The sequence below is a fragment of the Pinus tabuliformis genome, chromosome 7 (genome assembly GCF_031772625.1).
Source record: "Pinus tabuliformis cultivar Carrire ecotype Pingquan chromosome 7, CPIR1, whole genome shotgun sequence".
NCBI lineage: Eukaryota > Viridiplantae > Streptophyta > Pinopsida > Pinales > Pinaceae > Pinus > Pinus tabuliformis.
In genome coordinates this window covers 1,264,096,352-1,264,106,772 of record NC_142293.1, presented here as the reverse complement: position 1 = coordinate 1,264,106,772, position 10,421 = coordinate 1,264,096,352, and positions in this window count along the sequence as shown.

The following is a 10,421-nucleotide window of genomic DNA, read 5'->3' as shown; positions in this document are numbered from 1 at the left end:
GGTGAAGTACTTTATCATTTCAAGGATTATCTTGTGGAGAGCCCAGTCGGAACCTGCAAGTATTCAACACAAAATACATATATAAGATCATATCATCGCTGAGGTAGGCATTCCCATACTCAGATTGAAAACTTTAACTAATTGATTATCTACTGCTCTGATACAGGAATGATTTTGCAGTACATCATAATCATAGACTTTTTGTAGACACAGTATGGACGCAGCCATCTGTTTATAGTTGGTCTACTATATAATGAATACAAAACTCCTCGCGGCCTGGATGGTGGAAACTAGATCCAGGGTCTTCATTTCTACTTCCCGAACAGGTACGATTCTATCCATGCGAATAAATGAGTTGATGTCGAACATGGTAGAAACCACTTGATTACCAGTCAATGATGCAAACTGTTAACAAGCGTGAGAGAGACCACCAATGATGTCAATGGTTCTCAAAGTACCCAGTACAATCCATGAGATGTGAATGAATGAGTTGATGTCGAACATTTCACGGAATCCTTCGATCGAAAGTCAATGATGTAAACCATCGTCAAAGGCGAGAAACCTGCCATTGATGCATGCAGACTTCAAGGTACTGACGATTCCTAGGTCATCTTTCTAGATAATGTTCTGATGTCGATAGAAAGCGACCTGTTGCAGGCAAGCCCACAACATGAAATCATAGATCAAGTTGAAGAAATGTAGCTGTAAGGACTGACTCAGGGATGGTCAAGATGGATGACGGGTATTTTGCGGATGAATGGTTTATATGCAAAGACCTCTTGAACACGTAACGACACGACAGATGGCTTGGTGACATTTGACCCAAAGTTAATACCCGGCTGAAGACTTTCAATGTGGTTTGATCAACTATGAGGCAAAGGATTTCCCAACCCAGGTGAATGCAAAGTGTCGTGTTCAAGAGTGGTAATAAGGCTTCTTCTAAGACAAAGGATGACAAATGGGCTCATTTTTCCCTCTTTTCCCCCACCATTTCTGGCAAGTACCTCTTTATTTTTTACAAGCTTGAGGAGGATAACATATGCTTGATTATAAGCTCATCCTTCGGATGAGTCCAACATAGTTTTGATTCGAACCCTAAGAAGGAGTGGTGCGTTCCTGTTTGTAATCGAACAGGTCCTTTACTGTGAAATTTTAACGAGTCCAGTATAGGAGAAACTCGACGTTTTTCATTTTTAGAGAGTCTGAAAAAACTTAAGAAGACTCCAGGTTGAACTTTTTCGTAAAGTTGTGTCTCCCAAGCCCGAAAAAGTATAAAATAATACTTGAGAGAACCGCTTGATCTTGCGACCAAGGAGTACTTTCATGATTAGTGCCTCTGACCTGAAAAGTAAAAAGCGATCAAGGACACGTCGTTTTATTTCCAATATCGAATTTGAAACGACAAAAATCTGGCAATCTTTTCCTGTTTTTACAGTCAGAAAAGGGCTATAAGGGGACCATCTTTTAATTCCGTTTTAACGAGTGTAAAAGAAACGCTCGGCAATCTTTTCATGTTTTAGGAGTCAGAAAAGGGCTTAAAAGATGACTCTGATGTTTTGGTTCGTGAAAAATGATAATTTTCCCTGAAAGTCCTTTTGTCCTGCACAAAAACGACACATTACTCATACCTGTTTAAGATAGGCAAAAATACATTGAAAAATATCTTTCCATGGTGAAAAATAAACAAACTTAGCATTCATTTATCCAAAAAAACCTATAAAAAGACCTTTTACCATGTCATTTTTACCATTTTACTGTTGAGGGAGAGAAAAGGGCTTTTGGCAAGAAACTTCCCGTGGACTTTGCGGAGAATCCGACCGTCGGAATCGAGCACCCTCTCTTTCAAGTATTTCACAACATCCTCCTCTTTGTTTTCATCCGTTTAGAATTTCATTTTAGGCCCTAGTTTTATTTTTTGGGGGCTTAAGGGTTTCAAGATCCGCTTTTCGGGGTACGTAGGTGCCCCATGGGTGACCTGCGTACCCCGACATTTTCTCCATTGGGAAAATGGCGGGTGTACGCAACCTACCTTCAGAGCAGCTGCGTACCCACGCTCTGTTTCTGAACGCGGGGTGCGTACTCCGCGCAAAGCATTTTTAAACCCCCAAATCTCAAATTTGGACCATTAATTTTTGATTTAGTGAATTTTAATGGATGTTTTCTGGTGTGTAGATTGCCCACCATGCTTGATTGGCGCGAAAGAGAACACGAAGATATTGATTTGGCCGCAATAGATCATCAACCTTCCATTGATGCTTTGAAAGCATGCGGTCTCTACAAATACTGGGCCATACCTGGCATGAGGGCCCAGGTGCGATTCTTAGAGTGGCTGGTTGAAAGGTGGAATGTTCAGGATCAATGTTTTTACATCGGAGGGCACCAGCTCGAGATAGAGCCCTCAGACATATATTTTCTCACTGGTTTGCCTAATAGGGGCGAGCAACTGTCTCTGTTCGGGACTAGGCCGGGTGGCCAATCCCTCGCTAGTCTCCAGCTAGAGTGGTGCAATAATCAGCACCAGGAGAAGGGGATAGAAATTAAATACATATCCCGACCTGAACTTATGGTAATTGCCTTTACAGTTACCAGACTCTGCGGCGCAGCCGCTTTGCACATTGCCACCGGGTCCCAAATGCGGATGGCGATTGATTGCTTCCGAGGCACCATTTTCAACTGGTGCGACGCTATGTTGGCCAATATGAAGGGCCAACTGACTGGGGCAAAGAACGGGCAATTAAAGACCTTTGGGTATGGGCCTTTAGTTGTGAGCTTTACCCTAGAGAGAGTTCCGATGCTAATCCCACAGCATCTCACCGTTGCAGTTGGGCCTCCTCGGGAGCCAAAGTTGATGCGATGGGTTGCGGCGATGGCCCGACATCCTGATGAGGGAGCGGGAGTTGTCCGATTTCCTGCGGGTTACTTTCATTGGTTGGAGGACCAGGTCTTTGCGATCCAGGATTTTCCTTATGCCGGAGTGGATTTTCGCGGTGATCCGGACATGGTTCTTCCACAGGGAGAACAATGGGACGACAGAGGTACTTCATTTTTCACAAGTTTTTAAATTATCTATATATATATTTTTTGTTTTCTATATCGTCTCAAAATTGATAGTGACAATTTTCAAAATGCAGATGTAGGTCCACAGCGTCCGGCCAATCTCCGGCCTTTCGAGAGAAGAGTACCAGTTGCACCAGCACCGGCCCCACAGGATGCGGCCGCAGAGACCTTAGCCGAGTTGGAACAGGACCTAAAGCATCTTACGGCGGACATACCAGAGACGACTATAGACGATATTCCTATCCGACTTCAGCGCTATGTGGTCGCAGTCCCAGGACCTTTCAGGAGGTTCCTGTGTAGGGTAGCGCGTGCAGTGGTGTCGTATAGAGAGCACCACCAGTGATTGGCTAGTCACTTTTTGTAGACACATGTGAAATTTTGTTTTTTTGTACTTATCATTTTTACCGATCATAAGGTGTTTTTCAACCTATGATCGAAGACGATGTATATTTTGACACACTCCTATCTATATATATCATTATTACCGGCTTATCTTGTTAAACATGTAGATGAAATGTTTTTAAATTTACATGTATGATTATCGCAAATGTCTGTCTAACATTCGAGAAGAAATTGCATCTGCTAATGTATTTAATGACCTTGGAATATGCTGATATTCAATGTAATCAAATTCACGTTCCAAGAGGCGCACTCTCAAAAATAACCTTAATAACACTGGATTTCTAATGGCATATACTCTATTAAGCTGTAATACAACGAGTTCAGAATCTAACCTCACTATCAAACTCCGAATCCCAAATGAAATAGATTCAGACAATAACTCAATCACTGCACTGTATTCTGCAATGTTGTTTGTTGTTTGACCGAGGCTCACCCCATGCATAGAAACTAACTCGTCAGAGGGCGAATAGATGACCCAAGCTGCGGAAGAGATATTCCGTGTACTACGACAAGCACCATCAGCGAATCCAATGTATGATTGGAGAGGCGTCGACATCTGCAATATCAAAAGTAAAACCAAGATAAGCCAGAATAACGACGAAAAACACACTCTCTAAGCTAAGCACACTGTCTATACTAACAAACACACCAGCTAGAAAGAAAAACTAACCTAACTAAATCTCCATACCCATCATTTAAGCATAATACCTCTTTAAGTAAAGTCCATTTCTGGGCTTACCCAAAGAGTCCCCATCAAAATCTACTAGCTCATAGGCTCCTTTTGCTAGCTTTCGCTTGACAATGTAGGGCCCATGCCACATAGGAACGAATTTTCCAACACCTAATTTATCATTAGCTTGATCATATAATAGCACTAGGTCTCCTTCCGAAAAATTTCGAGGGGTCACGTTACGATCATACTGAGCTTTCATCCATTTTGCGTGAGTCTCGATTGCCAATGCAACGTCACGTCGAGTCTCATCTAATTGAGCTAAGTATAATAGACGCTTCTCCTCTTCGGAAGTAGCTGGAAGTAATTCGACAGCCATTTGAAGTGACGGGATTTCGCATTCAATGGGCAGCACTGCTTCCAAACCATAAACTAGTTGGAAAGGAGTGAACCTTGTTGATGTTTTCACTGAGGTTTGGTACGCCCAAAGCGCGGAAAATAACATGTTGTGCCAATTCGACCGATGAATACCAATGATTCGTCGGATCATGATAACTAAAACTTTGTTGATAGACTCAACCAGGCCATTGGCTTGTGCATAATAAGGAGTTGAGCTATCGTGACGCAAACCAAGCTGGCCTGTAAGTTCTGTCATCATAATGTTTCGAAAATGGCGCCCATGGTCAGTGATTATCACTTGTGGGACACCAAACCTAGAAATAATATGATAAAATACGAAAATCGCAGCTGTCTTGCCGTTTGCCTCGAATGTAGGCATCGCCTCAGCCCACTTAGTAAAATAGTCAACCGCAAGGATGATATACGCATGCCCCCCGGCCGAGTGAGGGTTACATGTAATAAAATCGATACCCCATTTAGAAAAAGGTCCAACGGCAATTATAGGGTGGAGAGGAGCAGGTGGTGCGCGCATCTTGTGATCAAACACTTGACAGTTGTGGCATTTCCGGACCACAATAATACAATCTTTAAACATGGACAGCCAGAAGTAGCCAGCACGCAACAGCTTCTGAGCTGTGGCATACCCAGACATATGACCGCCACACGCTCCAGAATGACAGTCATTCAAAACCCTTTCAGCTTCCTCATGAGTTAAGCAACGACGAAAAACCAAGTCCGTCCCACGGCAATAAAGAGTATCTCCAATAATTTTATACTGTTGGGACTGGAATCGAATTTTCCGACGTTCCGACTTTGAAACTTCGGGCCGAAAGGATTGGGTTTGGAGATAGACAATTATATCCCCATACCACGGATCTAAAGTGCTGATGAGAAACAAAGATTCATCCGCAAGGGGTTCCTCTGCCACAGTTTCCGTGTCAGCACGCGGGAAATCACACATCAATTCTGCAAAAACTAAAGATTTCTTAGACTTAGACTTTTCAAATTCCAAGTCGAACTCCTGCAGGATAACGATCCATTTAGAGTACTTGCCCCCTAGCAATTGTTTAGTCAAAATGTAGATCATAGGGTTGCAATCCGAAAAGACTGTAGTTTTACGGAGAAGAATGTAGTGACGAAAACGTTGGACAGCTTGAACAGTTGCCAAGGCCAATTTCTCCACATGTGAATATTTGAGCTCAGTGGGATTTAACATCCGACTAAGATAATAGATCACATGTTCCATTCCGAATTCATCTTCCTGGACTAAGACCATCCCAATGGTGGAATGAGCGGTGGCGAGGTACAAAAAGTAATCCTGGTTGTAGTTGGGAGGATGCAGCAACGATGCATGGGTCAACGCGTGCTTTAGCGCATCAAAAGATTTCTGAGCTATCTCATCCCAAGAGAATTGAGCATTTTGTTTCAACAACCGGGTAAAACCCTTGGTAACCTCGGCGTATTTAGGAATGAATCGGCGTAAAAAGTTTGCTTTCCCCTGCAAACTTTGGAGTTGGCGCAAACTCGAAGGAGGAGGTAATTTGATGATAGCTTCTACCTTCGAGGTATTGACGCGAATGCCGGCTTTTGAAACTACAAATCCCAGCAATCGTCCTACTTCTATGCAGAAGACACATTTGTGTGGGTTCAACCGTATACGATAATGCCTACACCTCATAAAAATTGCTCGTAAATGGACAAGGTGATCAGCTCGATGTAAGGAGTGAGCGGGCAAATCATCGAGATACGGTTGCACAATGTGCTTGATGTCATGAAATGCATAAGACATCGCCCTTTGAAAAGTGGCTCCGGCATTCTTAAGCCCAAAAGGTAATTTGCAATAAGCAAATGTCCCCCATGGACAAATGAAAGCCGTTTTTGGTTGATCGGCAGGTAGAATATTGATTTGGTTGTAACCGGAAAAACCATCCATAAAGGAAAATATTTCACTGCCGGCACAATCATCAATTATTTGATCGATATAGGGTGTTGGATAGTTGTCCTTGGGACAAGCACGATTGATATCCCTATAGTCGATACATATTCTTATTGTTCCCTGTTTTTTGTTAACCGGAACAATATTCGATACCCAATCCGTTAATGGGATTGGATAAATGAAACCTGCTTTCAACAGCTTCTCAACTTCTGCTTTAATCGCAGCTGCTTTTCGTGGGTGAATCTGACGCAGACGTTGCCGGACGGGTTTAGCGTCCGGGTAAGTCTTGATTTCATGGACAACAATGGCGGGATCAATTCCTGGCATTTCCTCGTAAGACTAGGCAAACACGTCACGGAATTCTTGAAATAGGGCCTTGTATGTTTGAATTTCGTCATCTGAACACGAGGCACCTATATGAATGTGTTCAACAATTCCGAGCTTCACTGAAATGTCAATGGGAATAGTGCGAGAAATGTTTCCCAAATTCAGCTCTGAATCAGGATGTTTCATTGGACTCTGAGCGTCTTTGACATATTCAGCTGTAAAGATTGATGAGAAATCGTTTTCAAAACGATCATCCTCAGGTAAAAACGAAGATCTATGATGGAGATCTTCCCATGGTAAATCGTCTACACACAGGACTTCACAAAGTTGTTCGTCAGATGACACAACTTCGGGAAACGTTATTAACTCCGAGGTTGACGCGAAAAGGGATTCCTCACGGACCACATTCATTTGGTCGATTTTGGTTGAACTTGGGTCGGTAAAATACTGCACGGCTTCATAGGCTATTTCATATGGACTCAAAGGCATTGCATCACCAAATGAGTCTATCTCAGATCCAGAAGGAACGATCCAAGGATCGTCATAAATAATAGTGTCTGAAGTAATCATATGAATAGATGCAAATGAAGACACGGCGTTGAGTGGAGGAAAAGGAAAAGTTCCCAGTAAACTGGCATCTTTAACTAATCCTACGCCAAAATCCTTATAAGGGATAGTCGTTTTACCGACATGCTGGATACTCTCTGAAGAGGCTGGGTCAGATGAAAAGTAAGCCATCTGGTCTATGGTTACGATCTTGCCATTATGTGGAAAGTTTATTACTCTGAAGACCGATGAAACGACCGCTGTCATAGCGTAAGACCAACTTCGACCCAAAAGAAGGTTGTAGTCTAGAGGGGCATCAACCACCTCCACATCTAGACTAATGGTTTTTCCTTCAACCCCTATAGGCAAATCCTGTAGAATGCCAAACGGATGGAACCCACGGCCATCAAAGGCCTTAAGAATTGTCGGGGATTGATTTAGTGAAGGAGAACCAAGCGATCTCCAGCACTGTATCGACATAATACACATGGAATCTCCCTCATCAATTACAGTCCGATGAATAGGCCTGTTTTTGACTATCACTGGGATCTGGAAAGCCATCTGATGAGGCAAACACGGTGTACTATTTTCTAGATCAAAGATTATTATGTTTGGGTCCTGAACATCAACAGCTCCTATAGCCGACAAAAGTAATTTTCGCTATGCTGGGCACGATTGCAGCACTTCTAAAGCCGACATCGCTGAGGGTGAAACATCTAAATCCTCACAATGTTGTAATTCTGGGCCGCTCTCGCATGTGGATTGAAAGCAGACCTTCGAAGTACACCCTTGGCGGGCGGTTTTATTACTAAGTCAGGGTTAGGTTTCTCGATGTGTAGTGGATCGGAACTGGGAGCTGAGGTTGATGGATTTGAATGAGAAGATTCTGCTTCTTTCGATCCATCAACAGGACTTTTACTACCATAATCTTGCGATCGAGTCGCAATCCTTACATGAGACATCATCAATATGGGTTCTTCAGTGGCACCCGAGGAAGAACCTATCATCTTACTCTCCTGCTTTGGAAATGGATCTTTCAAAACAGCAGGAGTTGAGGAACCTTTGACGATTTTCACAACCTCGGCCCGATGAGGGCAATCTCTTGTAAAATGATCCTCTTCACAAATAAGACAAGGATATCGAGGTTTGCGCTTTTCGTCATTGGTTTCCGACTTTTCTGTTTTCTCCTTTGGAGTCTTGTCTGCTTTACTCTTCTTCTTACCTTTCTTCTTCCCACCGTTTTTTGATTTAGCCGTAGATGACTCTACAGCGTGAATATCAGCGGAAATTTCAGGAGAAGATTCTCCTGTCGGGGAATCTGGTAAGGTTATAATGGGCGAAGAATTCTTTGAAGACTTCTTCTTGCTTTTAGTATTTACCGTACCAATCATGCCATCAGCAGCATGAGATCCCGAAGGAGCAGCAGCGATTTGATTTGACTTTGGAAGATCTGGGATCTTTTCGTGTAACGTACCTGACTGAGTGTAAACTAAGTCAAGGTACTGCGCTTGAGCAATTACTTGCTCCTCAGTAACTACTCCGGCCTTAGCTACGTCTTCAGTAATCTTCGGTAATAATGATTTAACAAACCATTCAGCTAAGATTTGGTCCGGGATAAAAACTTTCACTAATCGCCGTCGACGTCTCCATTCATGTATAAGATCAGAAATATAAGTGGACGTTGACTGCTTTAGGAAGTTAGTAGCTCTGTGCCATTGTCATATCTGACCGGCAACTGAAAATGAGTTAGGAACGAGGTAGCTAACTCACTAAAATTGTAAAAAGAGGCCCGTGGTAACTCAATGTACCACTTGGCCGCGAGACCAATGAGCGTACGCTGGAAAAGACGTAAGCGGATCGAATCATCCGAGATGGAATTTGAAGCACACCAGAGGTGGTAAGTCATCACATGATTTGACGGATCCTCTCCAGACTTACCTTCGAACATGGGTATGTCACTGGGCAACTTATTTGGCATTGGCGGCCAGAACAGAAGATAATTTATTGGATCGTTCGTTAGGTGCGACAAGTCTGGTAAATCCAAAGTTGCGATAAACGGTAACTGTCGATTAGGATCCCTAAAACTCTGGGTCACAAGACCAGTCCCAGGAGGAGGATATCTAGGATAACTTGGAATAGGAATCGCATTCGGGATATTATATCCTCCTGGAAAACCAGGATTAACCGGACCATACTGGGGTTGCTGAGGTTGTTGATAAGTGTACCCAGGATACGGTTGATACTGGTAAACTGGCTGTTGGACAGCAGGCCCGTATTGGTACTATCCCTGGTACGGTTGATAAGTGAATTGTGGTTGACTAGTGACAACCGTACTTAAACCAGGTTGTCCTACAGGCATATGAACCGTAGTTTGAATCGTAGATCCAGACAATGGTAAAGATGTTTGAGGATTAGTTGCAGAGACAGTAGAAACTGGAGCTGTCGATACTCCAGAAGCAAGTGTGGTGGAAGGAACAGATGTTGCGGTAGTTGCAGCAGTCATTTGAGATGGAGTATTAGGTGCAATTGGCGACTGAGTAACTACCGAAGGTACAGAAGTTTGAACATTAGACTGGACAGGTTGCTGGGATGGACCAGCAACTAAGGGTTGTCCAGCTTGAGATGAAAACTGTACGCTTGGCTGCAATATCTTTTGAACTTGCGATGGATCCCACACTATGTTCATTCTGGGGTATTGACCCATGACAGGTTGAGGATATTGAGATCCATAACCGGATTGAGGGTAGGATTGATAACTGAAAGGCACAGTTCCCGTACCTTGAACATATGATTGACCTTGAGGTGGTTGATAAACTTGACTCGAGTATTGACCTTGAGGTTGATACCCTTGAGGTAAATACTGATACTGGGGTTGACCTTGTTATGAAACCAGTTCACAAAAAGATAGAAAAGAGAGATCCACGCCTTAGAATTCAGCCTCTTCGAGGGGGCAACCTCCTTTACATTACATAAATGAACAATTCTTGGATGATACAAATGACAAAACCTCCTTTCTATATATAGGAGTCTAAGGAGTCACAATATAATCCAGCCGACCTAACAATAATAATATAAAGCCACAAA